This window comes from Benincasa hispida, chromosome 6, assembly GCF_009727055.1.
Source record: "Benincasa hispida cultivar B227 chromosome 6, ASM972705v1, whole genome shotgun sequence".
Taxonomy (NCBI): domain Eukaryota; kingdom Viridiplantae; phylum Streptophyta; class Magnoliopsida; order Cucurbitales; family Cucurbitaceae; genus Benincasa; species Benincasa hispida.
In genome coordinates, this window is record NC_052354.1 from 1,788,285 (window position 1) to 1,812,141 (window position 23,857).

The following is a 23,857-nucleotide window of genomic DNA, read 5'->3' on the forward strand; positions in this document are numbered from 1 at the left end:
TTTAATTAGCCAATCTGATCATAAATTAAATCCAAAATCAATAACTTAATTTTCCCACATTACTCTCAATCCAAAAGAATAACCATCCAACAACTTACAAAACTTACCGATCTTCACCAATTTTCTGCAAAACAAAATGGTATCTTGCTTGATGGTCAATGTCTCAAAACTTTCAAACCTTGAATCTAAGTTTCAAACCAAAGAGAGGTTACTAATTTAACCCAAAATCAAGGGGGTGAACTTTACCTCCCAAATTATAAGGAAAAATAAGTCTTACCCAAGGTTTTCTCAAAATTCCGGCAAAGATCGGGGCAATGGTGGCCGATGGCACGTCGACTTGCGGCTGCCATAGATAGGCAGCGTGTATTGCTATCGGACGACATAAATTGTTTAGGCTAGCGGCTGGTAGTGAGGGTCTTGCATGAGGAGGGTTTGCGAGAGTAGGAGAGAAGGGAATTTCTAGTTTACAGATTTTATTCAGCAGCGATTATGAACAAACCAAAGCTTCAAACAACGATCCAACCGTTCAAAATGAAACTCTATATGTCTCGAATAGACCAAATTTGAGCACGATCCAACGGTTCAAACTCTGGCAATTGATAATTTTGTGGAAGCTGTCGCTGAAAAACCGAATTGCTTTCTCCCCCAATTTTTGACCTCTTTTCACTCTCATTTAATTTCGAAAAAATCTCAATTCTTTTTTTTTTTCCAAATTTTGAAAAGATAAATAAAATATTTTATCATATATCTCCAAAATCTCCAAAGATTCTATTAAATTTAGAAATCAATTAACTTTTCAAATTATCTTAATTTAGGCTTCAAAAATTAAAGGGCATAAGATCCATCAATTTGATAAAAATTAAATCCTTTCAAATATTTAAATCAATTCAAAACCAATGAAATTAATTATCTCTTTTAATTTTTTTTTTAAGTTGGCCCTAAAATCCAAAACCAAAGGAAGGCAAAATTCAATATTTTCAAGATAATCAGTTCGAATATCTAATCAATTAAATTCAATTTAACCAATAAAATTTTTTCAATTATTTCAATTTAACCCCAATTTTCCAAATGAAAGGGAAATTTAAACTCAATAATTTTAGATAATTAACTTAAATTTTCTTGAAATTTGGGATGTTACATTCTTCCCTCCTTAAGAAACTTTCGCCCTCAAAAGTTCAAGTCCTTAAAGGCTTTTGATACTTAGTTCTTATCTCATCCTCATGTTTCCAAATTGCTTCTTCATACCGATAATTCTACCAAAGAACTTTTAATTAGCACTAACTCCACGTTTCAAAAAGTCTTCACCTCCTACCATGAATTGTATAACTTCTCTGAGATAATATCATGTTACTCTTTAATCTTAAAATAAACACAGAACACCATTTAGACCCTCCTATGCACGAGTCTGAAAATCTCACTTAAATGAGGCTCTTGAAGTCCCCGTAAAAATACATCACCATAACCTCGTAATAGCTGTAACCATGACTTAATGTCAGTTTCTAAGATAAAGAACTTCATGATTGCATACATCTATATTGAGAATGTTCACACTCCATAGAGTGGGTCACCTCACTGTCCATGCAACAGAAAATATATCTCTCATGGCATCTCAAGTCCAGGATTCAAATTTTGGATTTGGCATCTAATTACCCCGTTAATCCTCTGCAACCGAGATACGCTATCATATTCAATTTGTAATAGTTGATACAAAGTCGTGTGAATCATCTTTCTTTCCTAATAAACAAAGCTGATGTGCTCCAAGGCAAAACATTAAGGCACATATGAAACACTTTGCTAAATGGATCTTGTATAAGTGACTTAGGCTATTCCAACTCTGCTAGAGTACTTCTATGAGGAGCCTTAAGGATAGAAGTTGCTCTCAACTCAAGTTCATCTCTAGTGCTAGGGGTCACTCTGGGAGATCAAATTTACTCAACCTTAATACTCATATAGCTTATTTCTTACTTGGAGCTAGATTACTTTCACCTTCAAATAAAATCGATGGCTTCATTAATTCCTTGTTCTAGATATTCGTGTCCACAATCAAAACCTCTAGATCTTGCTAATACCTTTCAACGTCTTCCCCCTCTTTAACGAGGCCTTACCCCTTCCATTTCCATAGTTTCTAGCAACTATTGCTACTAAACATCCTTTCATAAAACATTATTTCCTCCGATTCCACTATAATTTGAAGAAGATTGCTAAGCACTATACACTAGCTTAACCAAATTCTCATGCTAAAATTGAGTTCCATGACCAATAGCTTAGGTAGGATATCCATTCAATCAACAAAAACTAAGATCCATAGTTCCAAATAGTAATGAGATTGTTCATACCAACTCTAAAGGTTCGTAAACACATATTTCCTATCTTGGACACCAAACCAAACCTTTGTTCTTAATCTCAAAACATCATTTCCCCTTACCTTCTCAAAACAACAAAATATTTCTCAAATCCTTTCTTCCTTTATCTTTTCCAAGGACCAAATTAATCAAGATGCTCTATTTCACTTTCCTAGTGAAATTTATCTGTTACCAAAATAAGTGACTATTCGGAATTCCCTTTTCTTAGTTTTACATCCAACAACCTAAGCAAAGCTACTATAGTATATACTATATATATTAATATATATATATATATATTATACTTATATCTTCGAACTAATGCCTACTGCAGGTCCAGGTCCCAAATAGTAATAAGAGATTCCTCCTTTACACTAAAACCAACGCCTTATATCTACCCATATCATGTTTTAAAATCCAAAACATACTTAACTACTTGGGAGTTAGATCTTGAACACATTAATTTCCATTTATCTTCCCAAATAAATAAAACCTTTCCTTAAATACTTTTATTTTTCTTCATATTTATCCTTGCTTAACCCAACAACTTAAAGGTGCACTTTTCACTTTCAGAGTGAAACATAATCCCTAAATCAAGACATATGACCCTTTATACCCTTTTCCATAAGTCTAAAATTCCATTCCAAACTTAGAACTATAGTAGAATATCCCCACAAGATCACATTGCTTTTAAACTTCAAAACATTTATCCTTCCTCTTGGTATGGTTAATTAAACTTGAACCTTTTCATTGCAACAAACACATAGTTTAAACCCAAACACCTTAAGAATTTTCAATCCAATAACTCGTTTTCTCCCATCTAAAGGCAACTATAAATTCAACCATCTTGACATTCCTTGACCAATTCATTTTACCTAGGTCTTGTAAAGAGTTCCTCATACTATCGCTTTATGATCCATCTAGTAATTCTTCTTCCTTTTAGGCATGTTACATAAAGAACCAAAACACCATACATTACTCGCTCCACCAACTTGATACCATGAAAGTGATCATGACCTATTAATCCTTTCAAATTTTTTCTTGGAACATTTTGACTTTAATATAATCCTTAATAAAATTTATAGTCTCTTCTTCACCTCTTTCTTATCTTATAAAGAAACTTTAATTTCGTAACTAAGAATGTGTGCCTTGTGATAAAGTTCCTTGTAGCACCACTAGTTTTATTCTTGTAATGCAAAACTTAATACTATTCCCCAGTAAATTTCCAATTCACTTACCTTATTTTATAGCTTAACCAAATACATCCATTTTTTTCTTTCATGTCATAAGTGCATAACAATTCATAGTTCTATCCAGTTTCAATATCCCTGAATAGAAATATATGTCCGTTTCTAACAGTCCTTCCATGAATTAAACTAACGTCAAATGGCCTTATTATAATTCTTCTTTCTTTCTATAATACCAAAACAAAATAGCCATCTCATACTAACTTCTTTCAGGTCGTTAAACTAGCAATAACAATCAATCAATACATAAAACTTAGACATGAAGACTTTTAAACACATCTTCCATAAAACATTTAATGAAAGAACATACCTGGCGAGGACGAAGGATCTGTGAATTGTCATAAGGGACACAAAATCAAGACTTACATCATAAGTCAGTCTACAGAATCTAAAACTTAGGCTCTAATACCAACTATAACGACCTGACCCCCTAGGACTTAAGTTAGGCTATTACTAAATATATGCAGAACTTAAAACGACACTCTTTTATAGTGTAATAAATGATAAATAAATCTGATCAAAATAAACGAATCTAAGTTTCAAACCAAAGAAAGGTTACTAATTTAACCCAAAATCAAAGGGGTGAACTTCACCTCCCAAATTATAAGGAAAAATAAGTCTTACCCAAGGTTTTCCTCAAAATTCCGGCAAAGATCGGGCAATGGCGACCGATGGCGCATCGACTTGTGGCTGCCATAGATAGGCAGTGTGTGTTGCTGTCAGACGGCATAAATTGTTTAGGCTAGCGTGTGGTAGTGAGGGTCTTGCATGAAGAGGGTTTGAGAGAGTGGGAGAGAAGGGGAATTTCTAGTTTACAGATTTTATTCAGCAGCGATTACGAACAAACCAGGGCTTCAAAAAATAATCCAACCGTTCAAAATGAAACTCTATATGTCTCGAACAGACTGACTAAATTTGAGTATGATCCAACGGTTCAAACTCTGGAAATTGAAAATTTTGTAGAAGCTATCACTGAAAAACCGAATTACTTTCTCCCCTATTTATTACCTCTTTTCACTCTTATTTAATTTCGAAAAAATCTCAATTCTTTTATTTTTTTTTAAATTTTGAAAAGATAAATAAAATATTTTATCACATATCTCTAAAATCTCCAAAGATTCTATTAAATTTAGAAATCAATTAACTTTTCAAATTATCTTAATTTAGGCTTCAAAAACCAAAATTAAAGGGCATAAGATCGATCAATTTGATACAAATTAAATCCTTCCAAATATTTAAATCAATTCAAAACTACATGAAATTAATTATCTCTTTTAATTGTTTTTTAAGTTGGCCCTAAAATCCAAAATCAAAGGGAAGCAAAATTCAATATTTCAAGATAATCAGTTCGAATATCTAATCAATTAAATTCAATTTAACCAATAATATTTTTTGAATTATTTCAATTTAACCCCAATTTTCCAAATGAAAGGGAAATTTAAAGTCAATAATTTTAGATAATTAACTTAAATTTTTCTAAAATTTGGGATGTTACACAGGGGGTCTATGGACCTAGAACATGAACCCAAAATAAATCCTTACAGAATGGTCAGGGGACCGAAGAGTCTAGTTCCTAGCTTATGAGCCCATGAAAGGGATAACTATGTGCACATAAGTTAACGAATGCTTATAGATGTGAATTGTTAACAATCTACCGTATGTGTAGCTAGGTTGTGAAAAAGCTTCATTCAATGATGAAGGTTTGCATTGTAACCTTATGATATAATGTTTATAAGTTGAAAGAGGCTTGTATGTATGATCCCACTCATTGAGCTTTGTGAAGCTCATTTTGTTATTTCATGTTTTTCTTTCCAGGTAGCGAAAGGTGAGGAGTTCTAAGGTGCTGTTATGGTCAAGGTCTGCCACAAGCCACAGTCACACTTCCAGGGTTTTAAGAGTAGTTGTTGAAAACTTTGTAGTTAAGTCTTGGAATTGTATAAGCATTACATTACTTTAATAAAATGGGCCTACTTAATCAATTTTTGTTTATCTCCTTGGCTTAAAATTTACTGCGTGTAGTAAAGAGGTTCAGATGGACAGTATGTATCACAAAATGGTGGTATTTGTGATCCCTCACGCTTCTCCTCGGGCTCAGAAGTGCGGGCTCGGGACGGGGTGTGACAATTGTGGCCATAAATTTTTCATTCACAGCAGTCGAGAGGGTGAAATATATAGGATCACATTCATTCACATCTGCATATGAAAGAAATCGACTAACCATAAGCAAACTGAAATCAAACTGCTTTCCCCACCAAATGAAAATATTAAAAACCAAATGTATAATGAGGGGACCTTTAATATTGCTTTGATCTCATAACCTCTCCAGAGTCTGATAGTGGTGCAACTCTTGTCCTAAACTTCCAGTTCTTCAACTCTTCTGAATTCTCTAAGATAAATTGGCATAGCTGTTTCTTCCCAACATTCAAGTCATCAAGCAAGGTGTTAGACTACGTTTTTGGCTCAGTAATTAAGAGAACATTTTGTGGTAAATACAACCAAACATAGAGCTGCATAATGAGATTTCTAAGACATCTTGATACCATGTTATCTGGTTTCTAATACAACCATACAAGGGGTATCCATCTTCCATTTCTTGTCAATTTAAGTTTATACTTTTGAGCAATTTTATTAATAGTTTATCGGCATCTTGATACAATTTATCTAGTTTATATGAAATAATTTTCATTTTTTTCCTCACAGTTCAAGTTGGGGTTTATATAACTTGTAATTCTGAAACATGATGAAAAGTTAGTGAAAACTAGTTCACTTATTATCAATTTATGACTTTTACATGTCTTTATTGCAACAAATAAGCATCTTAATTCGCCATAATGACAAACCTTGAAGCCTCCAAGCCACAAAAGAGGAAGAAAGGCTAGGTGGACATCTTGGTTAATTTTCAATGGATCATAGTTATTTTGTAGTTCTTCCAATCTCATTTAGTTTTTACTTCATCCAATATCTTGGTGACAGACGATCGGAGAGGAAGTCCTACAAGCAGCGGCAGATTGAACATGAAGAAAATGTCCAGAAAGTTGTCGAACGCCTCAAACGGAGAAATCCTTCGAAGGATGGCCTCGTCTGCACTGCTCGCAAGCCTTGGCTTGTGGTGGGAATGCGAAATGTTGACTACAAACGAACACGCCACTTTGAGGTTAATCTATCGGCTTTTCGAAACATACTTGACATTGCACGAGCACGCCTCTTCATTCGTCTGTACATTAGTACCTGTAGATGGAATTGAAGCTTTAAAATCTAGTTGTTGTAATAAAGCAACATAATGAGAAGCTGGAATGGAGAAAAACCAGACGAACCAAGATAGATCTCCCCGAAGTAGCCGCTACCGATCTTTCGGCCAAGGCGAAACTTATTGCCAATGCGAGGTTCCATCCGGGAAGGAAAAAGAAGAAAGAGAAGTGTAGAAATGGAAGATGATTAGGAGAAGTTGAACATGGAATCGAGGGAATCGAAGGCGAAGAATTCAAAATTCAGCGCCATGTCAACGCTGAGAAGAGGAATAAGAGGTTCATCCATTAAGAAAGAAATGATAGAAAGCGAGAAATTACAATTAGTGATCTAGGGTAGGGCAAGGCAGAAATTTTGGTTATCATTTCAGAATAAAAATAAATAAATATCACTTGCGCATAACCTATCATTTAGCTACCACGCTGATCATTTACCTCTATCGTTAGCACTGATGCCTTATCATCTAACGCATCTGCCTATCATTTAACGTCATCACCCAACGCCGATCGCTTAGTATTATGCCTATCGTGTAGCCCTTTGCTCATCGTTTAGTGTAGCACGGCTATCATCTAGCGCTATCGTTCAGCTTCTACGCTTATTGTCTAGCGCTTTCATTGATTGTGTAGTACTTTTCCTATTGTATAACCCGATCGTCTAATGCGTCACTCCTCATTATTTAATGCTGCGCACATCTTCACGATCGTTTAACGCATCCACCTATCGCTTAACGTCATCGTCCAGCGTTTGCATCTATCGCCCAACGCCTATCGCTTAGTATTCTGCCTATCATGTAGCGCGTCTGCTCATCGTTTAGCACAGCACGGTTATCGTCTAGAACTATCGTTCAACTTCCACACTGATCATCTAGCACTTTCACTGATCGTGCAGTACTTTGCCTATCGTATAGGCCGATCGTCTAGCATGTCACTCCTCATCGTTTAATGTCGCGCACATCTCCACGATCGTCTAACGCATTCGCCTATCGCTTAACATCATCGCCCAGCACCTGCATCTATCGCCCAACGGCCATCGCTTAGTATTCCGCCTATCGTATAGCGTGTCTGCTCATCGTTTAGTGCAGCATGACTATCGTCTAGCACTATCGTCCAGCTTCTATGCTTATCGTCTAGCATTTTCACTGATCATGCAGTACTTTGCCTATCGTATAGCCTAATCGTCTAGCGCATCACTCCTCATCGTTTAATGCCACGCGTATCTTCATGATCGTCTAACGCATATTCACGATTCTAACCTTTCTCAAAAGTTTTTATTAATCTTCATTAAAATGTGCATATTTTTCAAAGGACTTATCAAAGCCTGTGATAAATGTATGTCTTTCTCAAAGGTTTTTATTACCCTTTGATAAAATCTACATATTTCTCAAAGGGTTTTTCAAAACCTCCACTCAAACATCATCGTCGTCATTGTTGCTTAAAGTGGGTCTTGCTGCTGCAAATCTATTCAATTCGTAAATCTATGCAGGAGGAAGGAAGATATTGTGTCGTCGGAGCTTATGATCCACAGTGCTATATATACCACCGGCGTTGAGTATACCACCATCCGTCACGGATAATGGAGGTCTCCATCCTCACAGTACTCAAGAGTATGAGTGAGAGAGGGAATAAGTTAAGAGGGAGAGATTTGGGAGGGAAGGATTAAGAAAGATGATAGGTGGCAGTTGGAATAAGAAATGAAAGAGTTTTAGGTTTTTTTCTTTTGTTATTCTTTTCATGTTATTCTTTCTTTTCCTTACCTTTTTGTTAACTTTCATTTTTAACTTTTCAATGATTTTTTTTTACTAATTTTTTTATTTGTTTTCAACTCTTTTTTGTCTTTCTATTTACTTTTGTTTTTCTCCACATATATTTTTTTAATTTTTTTACTTTTTTTTTTTTCATGCCTTTTTTTCTTTTTTTTTTTTTGTTCGCACTAGATTTCAAGAGAAATTTATTTCGTGGAACTTGAACTTTGTATTCGTATTAATTTTGTGGAAAGTGAGTACAATCTCTAATACATAATATTTTGATGCTTTCAAAATAAACTATAGTTCAAGTTCCATGAAATCCAAGAAGATCAACAAGCCTAAAGGCCAATCATCCAAGAAGATCAACTAGCCTAAAGGCCGATCGTCCAAGGAGATGAACGAGCCCAAAGGCCGATCATCGAAGAAGATCAACAAGTCCAAAGGCCAATCATCCAAGAAGATAAGTCCAAAGGCTAATCATTCAAAAAGATAAACCAGCTTAAAGACTATATTTTATTTTGAAAGCATTAAAATATTATACATTAGTGATTGTATTCACTTTCCACAAAATTAATACAAATACAATGTTCAAGTTCCACTAAATAAATTTCTCTTGAAATTTCATGCGAACAATATATATATATATATATATCGGGGCGGAGTCAAGGATAATCTCCTTGTCCCCACCCCGTCCGTGGTTCAGGGACCCGTTTTGGGTCTCTGATTTGACCTCACGGTGATTTTTGCCAACCTTAGATTTAAGCCTAATTTGATCAAATTAAGGCTATTTTTTTACTGTAGCCCAAATAAAAATATCAAATTGGACAAATTAATTTTATTTAATTCAACACTCAAGAAGAAAACATGTGGCATCATCGAAAGTCGCCAATTTATTTCTTAAACTTCAACTTTGGACACATGTTAACTTGTAATTGGTCCCAAATTTGATGATTTCGTCAATAATTTGACAAATGACATGGTAATTTGTGATTGGCCCAAAATTTCTCATTCAACCAACGCCTCTTTTTGAAATTCATACACGTCTATATAGTGGGTGAATCTCGAAAAAGATAATATAAAATCAAAGTATAATTTTGACTTCTTTTGATGTGTCATCTTGATCAAAATATAAGAATTTAGCTCAAAATTTTGATTTGAAATTTGTTTGCTTGACACAGTTTACGCCAAGTAAACAAATGATGAATTTTAGTCATTGACTTTCTTATTTGGGAGTAAACTTTAATTTGAATTATAGTAGAATTTATGCTTCATTTTAATTGCAAATTGAAGTTTGAATAGTATCCAAAATTCTACCAATCTTTTTTTTTTTTTTTTTTGCTACTTTGGAATATAGTCAATTATTGATGCAAATTTTAAGTAGAATTTGACTTCGCTCTTCTATTTACTTAGACTTCAATTTGAAAAGTTCTTAGAGTGTGCCGATATTTTTTATTTGATTTATTTTGAATTCGGATTTGAATTTGGAATGAATTTAGAATATATTTGAGTTCAATCTTCCTCAAAATTAATTTATACCCAAATTTTAATTTGAACTTGGTATATTAAGAGAAATATCAAGAGAAACTCAAATATAAAAAGGAGCAAAAAGAGGGGGAAATAAAGAGAAACTAGATCATTTTTGGTTTAAATTTAATCTTTAAAATTAAGAGGCTAATCAAAGCAAAAAAAAATGTTTTTTAATAATAAATAATTATCATGAAAATTTATAATTAAGTTCCATTTTTAAACTTTATGTAACAGGTGCATATTGTAAAATGACAATGTTGATGGACATTTCTGAAAAAATTATAAAAAACAAAAAATTCAAAATATAAGATCCTGTTTTTGGTAACCATTTGATTATTTTTATGTTTTGTTTTTAAAAACTTAACTTATAGACACTAGTTCCACCTCCTATGTCTTTCTTTGTTACCTTCTTTTTATCATTGCTTTAAAAACCAGTCCAAATTTTGAAAAATAGAAAAAGTAGTTTTTAAAAACTTGTGTTCTATTTTTGGAATGGCTAATAATTTAACCTTTATATTTAACAAATATGCAAATCATGGTAAGAAATGAGGAGAAAATAGACTTAATTTTCAAAAACCAAAAATAAAAAATGAAATGATCACCAAACGGGGTTAAATAATTCTATAATTTTTAAACGAGTTAACATGTCTCTTTTTTATAAGGAAGTTAATACGTCTTCCATTTCATTAATGATTGTTCGCACGAGGTTTCCGGAAAAACTTGGTTCGTGAAATTTGAACTTTTGTATGTGTATTAATTTAGTATAGTGAGTATAATCTGTAATACAAGATCCTCTGATGCTTTCAAAATAAACTTTAATTTTTGGGCTTGTTGATCAGATGATCGGCCTTTGGACTTGTTGATCTTATTGGATGATCAGTATTTGGGCTTGTTGATCTTCTTAGATGATCGACCTTTTGGGCTTGATGATCTTTTTGGATGATTAGCCTTTGGCTTGTTGATCTTCTTGGGTGATCAGCCTTTAGGCTTGATGATCTTCTTGGATGATTAGCCTTTGGGATTGATGATCTTTTTGAATGATCAACCTTTGGGCTTGTTGATCTCCTTGGAGGATCAGTGCTCGCACGTGGCTTTTGGAGAAATATATTTCATGGAGTTGTACTTGTATTAATGTAGATTTTATGTGGATGTGGTTTGATCTCTAGTACTTAATCCTTTGATTCTCTCTTGGTGGAATGTTGCTTGATGTATGGAAGTGGAGTGGGTGGATATTCTTGAAGTTTGAGTCTTGAACGAATGCTTGTATCTCCAAAGGACTTCAATGTTCAAGTGTGGTCAGCTTCGAGAGTCAAGGAGTCTTTTGATTGTAGAGAATTCCCTCTAAACTCTTTGAATTGTAGAATTTCTGACCTCTGCAAATGAGAAGAGCTCCTCTATTTAGTTTTCAGGTGGGCTTCGGCCTGTCTCTTATACACATCTAGATGTGTATAAGAGACAGGTCATGCGGAGTGTAGAGTTGCTGACCCCAACAAATGAGAAGAGCTCCTCTATTTATAGAGTTCACAGGTGGGCTTCATGGGCTTGGGTCTGGTTAGCCCATGGGCTGTCTCTTATACACATCTAGATGTGTAAAAGAGACAGGGGCCGGGGTGGGGATTCACACTCATTCCCGTCCCCGCCCCATTCCCCATTTTGTGGAGTCGTGGTCAAGGTCAGAGAATCCCCATTCGAAAATTAGATCCCAACAGAGAAAAAAATTCCTGCCCATTGGTTTTTCTTTTTAATTTTTTTTATTTAAAATCAATAATTTTTTGTATTTCTATTGAAATGATACGCCTTTTAAGTAACAAGTTAGTATTATTATTGTTTTATTTATTTAATTTAATAATAAAAAATATTTTAACATTACTTTATTTTAAAATTTAATAAAAAGTTAAAGTTAATTATATTATGAAATTTTTTTAAAAGAATTAAAAAAAAATAAAAATAGTAGCTTTGTGTGTGTATATATATATATATATTCAGGACGGGGCGGGGATATGCTCTCTGTCACCGATTCGGGGACCCGTTTTGGGTTCCAGGTTTGACACTGTCCCTGATCAAACCTGGGATTCCCTGTCTCGATCGGGGCAGGTACCCGTGGGGACCCAACCCCATGGGATTTTTGCCAACCCTAGTTTTGGGCCTAATTTCACAATTAGGTCAAATTAAGGCTATTTTTTTTTTGTTCAATTAAACTGTAGCCCAAATAAAAATATCAAATTGGACTAAATTAATTTTATTCAATTCAACAGTCATGAAGAAAACACATGGCATCATCTAAACTGGCCAATTTATTTTGAACTTCAACTTGGGACACATGCCAACATCTAATTGGTCCCAAATTTGATGATTTCGTCATTAATTTGAGAAATGACGTGGCAATTTGTGAGTGGCTCAAAATTTTGTCATTCAACAAATGCTTTTTTTTTTTTTTTTAGATTCATGCACGCTATACAATGGGTGAATCTCGAAATAGATAATATAAAATCAAAATATAATTTTGACTTCTTTTAATGTGTCATCTTGATCAAAATATAAGAATTTAGCCCAAAATTTTGATTTGAAATTTGCTTGCTTGACACATTTTAGGCTAGGTAAACAAAAGATGAATTTTAGTCATCAACTTTCTTACTTGGGAGTAAACTTTAAATTGAATTACAGTAGAATTTATGCTTCATTTTAATTGCAAATTGAAGTTTGAATAGTATCCCAAATTCTACCAATCTTTTTTTTTTTTTGGCTGATGCTTGAATATAGTCCATTAATGATGCAAATTTGAAGTAGAATTTGACTTCGCACTTCTTTTTACTTCGACTTTGATTTGAGAAGTGCTTAGCTGTGAAACCGGATTTCTTATTCCTTACTTAAGCAAGTGATAAAAGGAATTAACAAGTGAAAGTTAAATCCTAAGTTAAGGGAAAGCAAGTGATAAAAGAAATTAACTAAGTGAAAGTTAAACCACTTTGTGTAAACTATGGTAGGCCTCATACAGAAGTATGCTATGGTAATAGGAATGTGTATTTCCAGTGCGGACAAGCTGGGCATTTCAAAAGAGATTGTCTTTAGCTAAGTGTGGAACACAAAATGAACAAAGACAAGTAACACAGACGGGGAACCAACCTAGAACGACCGGAACTAGAGGTGAGGATCCGGTGTAGCTAAGCAAAAAGGGGTAGCTGGACGACCCCCAACAGCAATCGCAGTAGCAGCAGGGTAATGTACGCTATGATACACCAGGAAGCGGAAGAAGCTCCAGATGTCGTAACTGTACGATAACTTTATGTAATCAATCCGCTTATGCATTTTTGATCCTGATGCTACACACTCAATTCATATCTTTGTGTGCATTATTCATAGATTTTAAAATAACTAAGTTATGGATGATGAATTATTTATCTCTACGCCTGTAGGAGATACTCTAGTGGTACATGAGTATTATAGGAATTGTGAAGTAATTCTTGGAGACCAAAGTTTTTGGGTCAACTTGATTCCATTAGAATTACTAGAGTTTGATGTTATCTTAGGTATGGATTTCCTAAGTAAACACTATTCCACTATAGATTGCTTTAGAAGAGAAATAATGTTTAGGAAACCCGGTGAAAAAGAAATAAGTCTGGTAGGAAGTAAAAGAATACTCCCAGGAAGTTTAATATCAGCGGTAAAAGCTAGAAAACTGTTGAGTAAAGGATGATTTAGCATCTGTAGTAGTTTTCCAAGATAAGAAACTAAAACCTGAGGATGTACTGGTAGTACAAGAATTCTTAGATGTGTTCTCTGAAGAATTACTAGGCTTACCGCCTGATAGGGAAGTGGAATTTACTATTGAGTTAATTCCTAGTACTGCACCTATATCCCAAGCACCATATAGGATGGCTCCAACGGAGTTGAAAGAGTTAAAATTTCAATTACAGGAACTTGTGGATAAGGGGTACATTCGACCCAATGTATCACCTTGGGGAGCGCCAGTCTTGTTTGTTAAGAAGAAAGACAGTACTCTTAGATTATGCATAGACTATAGACAGTTGAATATGGTGACCATTAAGAATAAGTACCCATTGCCTCGTATAGATGATCTCTTCGATTAATTAAAAGGAGCAACGGTGTTCTCTAAGATAGATTTGAGGTCAAGCTATCACCAGTTGAAGATGAAAGACACAAATGTTCCTAGAACTGCATTCAGAACTAGATATGGACATTTTGAGTTCCTAGTAATGTCGTTTGGATTGACAAATGCTCCTGTAGTATTTATGGACTTGATGAATAGGATATTCCATTCTTACCTGGATCAGTTTGTGATAGTATTCATAGATGACATACTAGTGTAGTCTAGTAGTGCGGAAAAACACAAAGAACATCTAAGGATGGTATTACAAACTTTAAGAGACAAGAAGTTATATGCCAAATTTAGTAAGTGTGATTTTTGGTTAAATTAAGTCATATTTCTTAGGCATATAGTTTCAGCTGACGGAGTTAGTGTTGATTCCCAAAAGATAGAAGCAATAGTTAATTGGGAACGACCCCTGAATGTAACCGAAGTACGCAGTTTTCTGGGTTTAGCAGGTTATTATAGAAGATTCGTGGAGGGTTTCTCTAAGATAGCCCTTCCATTGACAAACCTGACCAGAAAAGATGTGAAGTTTGAATGCTTGCCAGAATGCGAGCATAGTTTACAAGTGCTGAAACAAAGGTTAGTATTAGCACCAGTATTAACTCTACCTACACCAGGTAAGGGGTTTGAAGTTTATTGTGATGCATCCCGACAAGGATTAGGATGTGTGCTGATGCAGGAGGGAAAAGTAGTAGCTTATGCTTCACGACAGTTAAAGAAGCATGAACGTAATTACCCTACACATGACTTAGAATTAACAGCAGTTGCGTTAGCTCTAAAATTGTGGAAACATTACCTGTTTGGTGAGCGATGTCATATATTTACATATCATAAGAGTCTAAAGCATATCTTTGATCAAAAGGAACTAAACTTAAGACAGAGAAGATGACTTAAATTGATCAAAGATTATGACTGTACAATTGACTATAATCCAGGTAAAGCAAATGTGGTAGCTGATGCCTTAAGTCGAAAAACTAGATCAGCTAGAGCTAGTATCAATTCAGTGAAGGGTACACTGATTCATGAGTTGTATAATGCTAGGGCAGCATTATCAGTCGGTCAAATAGGAGGGTTACTAGCTTCATTTCAAGTATGTCCTACGCTCGTAGAAGATATTCTACGTGAACAATTAAAGGATTCTGATCTTCAGAAGTTAGCTGAAGAAGTGGATAAAGGATTGGGGACGGATTACCAACTAGGAGTTGATAAAGTGCTATTAAAAGATGGTAAAATATGCATACCTAAAGATCTACCAAGGAAGGCAAGTATGAATTTGAGTTATTGTCATTTAAAGTTTGAGATAGAATTGTTATGTGGTAGATAGTTTGGTTCAACATCTAGCTTAGAGATAGCTAGGTGAGGTATCATTGGATAAACTAAAGAATTGATATCAGAATAGCGCAGTGGAAGCGTGGTAATAGACAAGGTTATAGGAGGTTACAACAGTGGTTGTCGTGAAACCTTAAACCAAAGTTAGTTCGAGTAAATTTCGAGGACAGAATATTTCTTAAAGGGGGGAGTAAAATGTGAAACCGGTGATTTCTAATTTTCCCATACTTAACAAGTGAAAAAGAAATTAACTAAGTGAGAGTTTAAATCCTAAGTTGAAGCGGTGAAGAACATTCTTAAGTGTTAACGTAGATTTCCTTGACGAGTAAGTGTTGAAGTGTGAGCTTTCAGATTGGTAACATTGCATATAAATTGTGTTAATACATTAGTTCTGATTGAAATAGTTAGTCGGATCTGGGACAGAAAGGAATGGAGATTTCGACAGGAGGAAACATAATATTGGAACAAGTGCGGAAAAAATCATTAAGTCGGAATAAATATAGAAATTTAAAGTATCGTGAGCAATCTAATTGTCGGCAATAATATGAAGAATTCCGCGCCAGCTCTTGGAAAATTTGGGGAACGAATACGGTCTAAGTATTATAGAAAATTAGGTGAAGTACGGAGTAAGCGATTAAGGAAAAAATATGAAAAATATATTATTTTTAGAAATTTATCCTGGAAGGCTCCGTGTAAAATATCATTAAAGTGGTGAGTAACACGGGTTAAAAAAAAATATACGGGACAATTTTACACGTAGCTCAAATTGAGAAAAAAACTTGGAGAGAAAGATGGGAGGAGAGCCGAGACTCATGAGATTGAGACCAGCGCAGATTGCGAGAGAAAAATGGGAACGAGAATTGGATATGGAGTATAGAGGATGGGAGAAAGCCGCAGACTCAGCAGTAAAGCGTCGGAGGAGAGCGAGACCAAGCTGCGACAAACTGGAGCGCAGAGGAAGAGCTGAGAGAAAAGTTGGGAGGACGAAGCTGGACATGAGGCAGGAGAGATGACGATTGCAGACGAGCTAACCAAGCGAGATTGCTGGAGAGAGCGAAGTGAAGAGAGCGAGACCAGCCGCGAGGAAAATGGGGAGAGGCGGACACTGCCGAAAGGGAAAGAGCGGAGATGCCTATGCGTTAGCCCTCTCGTCTTGCATCCAAGCTTCGAATCGTAAGCGCCGTCTATGAATTGAACGGCGACGCACAGCTTTTGGCGCGATTATTTGGATGCGTTAGGGTGGATTATGCATGTAAAAATCTCTAATTTGAATACAAACAAAGCTTGAAGATGTAAGGACAAACGTCAATTAAAATCTAGGTGTCTGATTAAGAGAAATTCTTAAACCCTAAGAAATTGTGTTGGATGCGTTTGGGAAGAACACATTGAACCAAGGTGAAGTCAGCTTACGTTCATAAAGGGAGGATTAAACATTTGTCCATGCAGCTAAGTAGGTGTTGTTATCCATGAGCAATTTGAACGCCTATAAATATGGAGTTGGGATTTCATTTTCAAATCACACAAAATCATAAATTTCGTAGAGAAAGTAGAGCGGCAGTGAGGGTTCAGAGGAATGTGTCAATTTTGGACGAGAAGATCTTCCAATATACTCGTGCATTTAGAGTGATTCCAAATCCATTTGAAAGCTCTGAAGATCTAGTTTTCAAGTAGGGCTGCCGGAGGAAAAGGCTCAAAGGAACTAGACTGGAGTTGAGAAGAAGGCAGAAGGGTCAGACTGTCAGATCAGTCTGGGCTAGTCTTGAAGATTTGAGATTCCGGCCAAAACCAAAGGAATTCGGAGCTGAAAGTTTAGGATAAGAATTCCTAGATATTTTAGAATAAGTTTGTAGAATGAAGTATTTCACATAAGGTTTAACTTAAGTAATCTAAGTTGTAAGTTGAATCTAAATTCTAGGGGTGAAAAAAGGGACGCAGGAGCTACTAGAGTGAAAAGTTCTAGAGTTTCGAGGTGAGTGGTAAATATTTTCGAACTAAAATGTTTTTAAAACTGTTTGAATAAAACGTTTTACAGAAATATATTTCCGAAAATAATTTCATGCTACTAGTTTTTATAAAGTGGTTTCCAAGCAAGTTGAATTGTGATTTGAACGCATGCATATTTTTGAAAAAATCTATTTACATATGTTGATTTTATCCGACCCGCTTATATCTTTCAAGCCATGTTGTATATTGTTATATGCTGTACCATCCTTTAAAGAGAAACGTTGTTTATAAATAGTTTTGGTAAAATGCGATGCTGAAGTACAAGGAAGACATACCACCATCTAGATATTGACAGTACAAGGAGAAGCGTTCTATCTCGTGTACTTAGAAATGTACGTTTGAGAGGTACAAGGCAACGGGATACATCTAACGTACTTGTTGAGAAGGTATCCCAGTAGCTCGATACTGAAGTACGAACAAGGAGAAGGTTCTGAGCAGTAGTACCTAATGTGTTAAGGTACTTAGTGTGGCCACAAGTGAATAAAGTCAGAGATTGAGCAAAAGGGTTCTCTTTGGACTAGTAGTTGGTGTTGGGATTATTTTACCAGATATACAGTACTTTGATTTGAGAAATGATTTTACTGTTTTATGTTTAAAACAGTTTTATATATGTTACGCTTGGAAAATATTTATGTTGTAAAAGTTTATATTTTAGATAAAACTATTTTATGAAATTATGCATGAGAATTTACTATGTTTTCTCGGTCACTCACTGGGCGTAAGCTCACCCTATTTTCAAATGTTTTTATTTTTCCCCCCCATAGGTAGCGGTCAAATCCTCTAAAGACAGCTCAGTATCTGCTCTGCCACTAAAGGACCAAAAGACTTGTAACCGTTTGCTAGGTGATTACTGTTAATATTGTACACATGTTACTATTGTTCATATAGGGACTAGGGTTTGTGGGTTTTGGGACTTGTAAATCTAATGTTGTAAATACTCTAAACATATTAATTTCTAAGTTAATAAATTGTGGGCCTATAGCCGTCCCGTTGCATATAATTTGTATTTGGTATCAGAGTTATTCCGCAATAGTTTTTAGGCAGTAAGTGTCAGCCTAAGGGTTGATAACTGCTGCAGTCACGCCCTTCTCTAGGCTAAGAGGGTGATCTGGGGTGGGGTGTGACATTAGCGTGTGCCCATATTTTTTATTTGAGACAACATTTATTTTGAATTCGGATTTGAATCTTTAATGAATTTAGAATATATTTGAGTTCAATCTTCCTCAAAATTAATTTATACCCAAAATTTGATTTCAACTTGGTATACGAATAACCAAAACTTGATTTTGGGTAAACTACCCACGCTTTCAATTCAAATAAAAATTGGGTCTCAATCCAAAATTCAACTTGAATTTGGATAGAAAAATATGAATTTTTTTTGGGTCATCGATTTGGAGTAGGGTAAAATTGGTGGCCTCCCTAAATAATAATTTGAATAACGGCTTCTCTTCCAAGACAATAAAACTTCGAGCTTTATTTTAATGAGTAAAATTGAGATTCTAACTAAATTTGGATAAACTTGAGGCTTTGATTGTTTTTCTCCCTCTAAGATTTCCTTGGAAAAAGAACTGGTTGACTCCCCATTTCTCAACACACTTTGTATAGCAAGAACTAAATATGATACTTCAATTATAAATAGAGGGGTGGTGGAATCGTCACTCATATCTGCTTCTAGTCTTCCTTGCCATCGATGCCTTTGATGAAGGTCATTAGTGCTAAAAACATGCTTGTAACCTCCTTTTTAAAACTTTCAAATCTTGTTTGCCATAAGATTTTAGTTGCTCCGATGTTTTTTTTTTACTGTGCAGTCCAGGTGTAGGTCTCGGAGAAACGAGCAATATCCCACAGATCAGATAGTCAATTCAATCATTGGAAACTTCATTGTCGGAAAAGTTCTGAAGTCTGCGTGTGTTCATGGTTTCTAGCCTCTCATCATTTTAGCGTGAATTTTTTCTATATCTTTGTTGCCGCTCAAACATCATCGTCATCGTTGTTGCTTAAAGTGGGTCTTGCTGCCGCAAATCTATTCAATTCGTAAATCTATGCAGGAGGAAGGAGATATTGTGTCGTCGGAGCTTCTGATCCACAATGCTATATATGCCACCGGCGTTGAGTATGCCACCATCCGTCACGGATAATGGAGGTCTCCATCTTCATAGTACTCAAGAGTATGAGTGAGGGAGGGACCAGGTTAAGAGGGAGAGATTTGGGAGGGAAGGATTAAGGAAGATGGTTTTGGAATAAGAAAGGAAAGAGTTTTAGGTTTTTTTTCTTTTGTTAATCTTTTCATGTTATTCTTTCTTTTCTTTACCTTTTCTTTACCTTTTTCTTTTTTTAAAAAAAACTTTTCAATGATTTTTTTTAGTTTTTTTCAACTCTTTTTTTCTTTCAATTTACTGTTTTTTTCTCCATATAATTTTTTCATAATTTTTTTCACTTTCTTGTTTTTTCATGCCCTTTTTTCTTCTTTTTGTTTTTTTTTTTTATTTGCTTCTTTTCTTTTTAACTTTCTTCTCCTTTTTTTACATCTTTCTTTTATTTGTTACTTTTTTTTTTTCTTTTTCCTTCCTTTTTTTCACTCTTTTTTTCGAAGTTTTTTTGTTGCACTTTTGTTACACGTTTTCTTAACAACTTTCTCCCTATTTTTATTTTTTTTTCAAATTCCTTTTCTTTACCGAAGCTCATAACTTGTGTCCCCATTTCATTATCAACAAGAAGTACGGTTACAACAATATTTTGGAGATGAAACGAAGCCATCGCACCAGTATTTTTATTTTCTTGTATGAAAATTATTGTTGTTATTTAATATATTTTGGTAAAAATAATTTTGAAGGACTAAATTTAAGATTTATTTAAAGTATGGAGACTAAAATTAGACAATTGAAATTGTGAGGACTAAAAGTAAACAAACTTCAAAGTATGGAGGATCAAAATGGTATTTTAACCAAAATAATTAATATATAAATATTTTATGCTTTTGACATGAGTGTAAATGATCGATATTATTTATATTCATATGGGTTACATTATCTTTTGCCTTTGATTTTTTTTTAAAAAAATATGATGGAAATGTCAATGTCGATCAATGGATATGTGACATGTCGACTGAAATTCAATACTGTGTATATATGTATAATGGTTTAGTTTTTTCTTTTTCATTTGTTTTCTCAATTGGATCATAAACCTTCAAAAGGTGTTTGGAGCAAAGACTATCCTAAGACTATAATAATCACCACCTGTTACAGTAAATACCATTTCAAAACCCCCATTTATTATAGCATTTACTATTTGCTATAGTTTTTACTAATTTATCTTCATCATTTTTTTTTATTCTTGAATACATGTTTATTGTTTTCTTCTCCATCTAGAATAGTTTATACCTCAAACATATACTATTATAACCCAAACTAAAATAATCTACACCCCAAATACAAACAATTATAACCCAACTATAATAACTAACTCTTTGTCCCAAACACCCCCTTAAAGTTTCTTGAATTTTCAATTTTATGTCTAAAAAACGCTATATTGTAACTAACAGGTCCTGAACTTTCAATTTTGTATTTCGTAATGGATATATTATATTTTAAAAAATTAGTTGGTTAATTGACGTATGAGATAGAAAATTGAATTTATGTCTAACGACATCCTAAAATTTCAAATTTACTTTTAGAAGATTGGTGAATTTAAAAACATACATCAAATAGGTTAAATATTTATTATATACTAAACTAAAAATTTTAAGATATATTACACATAATAATTGAACGTTTAAGATCTATTAGACACTTCTTAAAATTTAGAACCTAAATGAAAATAAAATTAAAATTTTAAATATATTTTAAAGTTTATGAACCTATTTGAAAAGATTAGATAAAAGAATATGGATTAATTAATTAATTAATTTTTTTTAAAAAAGTAGATGGTTTAAATTATTTTTTCTTTTAGGAAATTATCAAATTTATTTTCTATCAGAATGATTTCTTGAATTGCATGGAGAATTTTGTCCTATGTAGTTTTTATAGTCTTGAACTATTTTTATTTGTAAGCTAAAACTTAAAAAAAAAAGAAAAAGAATTGGAATTTCGGCTTAATTATCTTTTTAAACGCATTAAATTAATATGGATATAATTATCCAATTAACGGCCTAAACATCTTATTATTCCTAATATAGTCTTAATTCAACCACATACGGATTTTGAATAGGAAGAGGATTTCTAATTACTTAGGGAAATATTTAGAGTATATATTCTCCCATACATCACATCTTTTTTCACATTCAGTCAGTCTCTTTTCTCTCCATAAATCATACTAACTAAGTTCTTCTACTTTTCGATTTTTTCTCTCTAGTCTCAACTAGTAAGATGGCTGGCGGTGGTTTCCAGCTAAGTCGTAATGAAGGAGATGGGATAAAGAACTATCAAGGAGAGCTCACTTGTTACGTGTTGATAACTTGCATTGTTGCTGTCATGGGCGGGCTAAGCATTGGTTATGACATCGGTATCTCCGGTAATTATTTACCTCCAAATTCCTTTTACTTTTCTCTCTTTGTTTGTTCTCTCTTCCCCTTACTGTCTTCACTCACTCAATTTTTTATTTTTTGCTTTTGTCAATCAGGTGGTGTCACCTCCATGGCTCCCTTTTTGCAAGAATTTTTTCTCCAATTCTGTTCTATCAGAAAGAAGCTTGAACACTTATACCAATCATATTCGCAAGTTTGATAGTCTTACTCTTACTATGTTTCACTTCTTCTCTTTATTTGGCTGCTCTTCTGACTCCTTTGTAGCCTCTTGGGTGACCAAAACTTTGGTCGTAAGAAATCCATGCTTCTTGGAAGCTTTGTTTTTTAGTTGGTGCTATCGTTTGGCGGCAGCTATAAACATAGCCATGCTCATATATTGGCCGTATTTGTTTTGGGTTATTTGGAGTTGGATTTTCAACTTCAATCTTATTCCACTTTATGTTTCAGAGATGGCCCCATCTAAATATCGAGGTTCCCTCAATGTTGTTTTTCAACTTTCTATTACAATTGGTATTCTAGTGGCTAATTTTGTCAACTATGGTACTGCTAATATTCATGGTGGATGGGGATGGCGAGTAAGTTCTGGTGGTGCAGCTGTGCCTGCATTGTAGAGAGGCGAAGTAGAGAACCTATTACTTCATTGCATAGTTCTGGTGGTGCAACTATCTCAGCTCTATTCCTTCCTGACACTCCAAACTCAATGTTGGAGAGAGGCGAAGTAGAGAAGGCAAAGACCATGCTCCAACGCATTCGTGGTGTGTCCAAGAAAGATGTAGAAGTAGAATTTCAAGATATTGTGGCGGCGAGTATGGCTGCCAAAGCAGTGAAGCATCCATGGAGGAATTTGAGAGAGAGACAAAATAGGCCACCGTTGGTAATGTCCATTTTAATTCCACTTTTCCAGCAATTGACTGGTATCAATGTGGTCATGTTCTATGCTCCTATGTTGTTCAAGACCATTGGTTTTGGAGACAATGCTTCTCTTCTTTCATCTGTCATTACTGGTGGTATTAATGCTCTGGCGACTTTTGTATCTGTTTATGGCACCGATAAGTGGGGAAGGAGGATCCTTTTCTTACTTGGTGGAATCATCATGTTCGTTTTTCAGGTGAGTACATTCTTTCTTTAGCTTCTTTAAAGTTTTCTTTAATTATTAAACTAATGAATGTTATTTCTTTTTTTTTTTCAAAAGCATTTTCTTTATTGATTGTACTGATTCTAATAAAATTGTATTTGTAGGTTTTAGTGGCTGTGTTTATTGCTTGGAAATTTGGAGTTTTTGGTGAGGTTGCTTATCTACCCAAGTGGTATGTGGGTGTCGTGGTATTGTTCATATGTGTTTATGTTCAAGCCTTTGCATGGTCTTGGGGACCTCTGGGATGGTTGGTTCCAAGTGAAATTTTCCCACTTGAAATTCGATCAGCTACTCAAAGTGTAACAGTCTCAGTGAACATGTTCTTTACCTTTTTGATTGCTCAAATCTTTCTCACCATGCTCTGCCATATGAAATTTGGGTTGTTCTTCTTCTTTGCATTTTTTGTGGCGTTGATGACTCTATTCATCTATTTCTTCTTGCCGGAGACAAAAGGTATTCCAATTGAAGACATGTCATGTCTTTGGAGACAACATTGGTTTTGGAGTAGATATATGCCTCAAGAATGTGCCAAAGTCCGTCCCCAAGTTTAGGATTTGAAGTCCAAACCATTATAACTTGCACTAGTTTTTTCCTTCTATAGTCTTTGTATTTGTCCATGTTAGCTTTTTCTTTCTTTTTTTTTTTTTTTT

The 23,857-nt window shown here is 34.5% G+C and overlaps 1 pseudogene; it reads left to right on the forward strand.

Moving 5' to 3' along the window:
- Window positions 1–21,914: 21,914 nt before the first annotated feature.
- LOC120079875 overlaps window positions 21,915–23,857 on the forward strand; it is a 7,308-nt pseudogene continuing 5,365 nt past the window's right edge.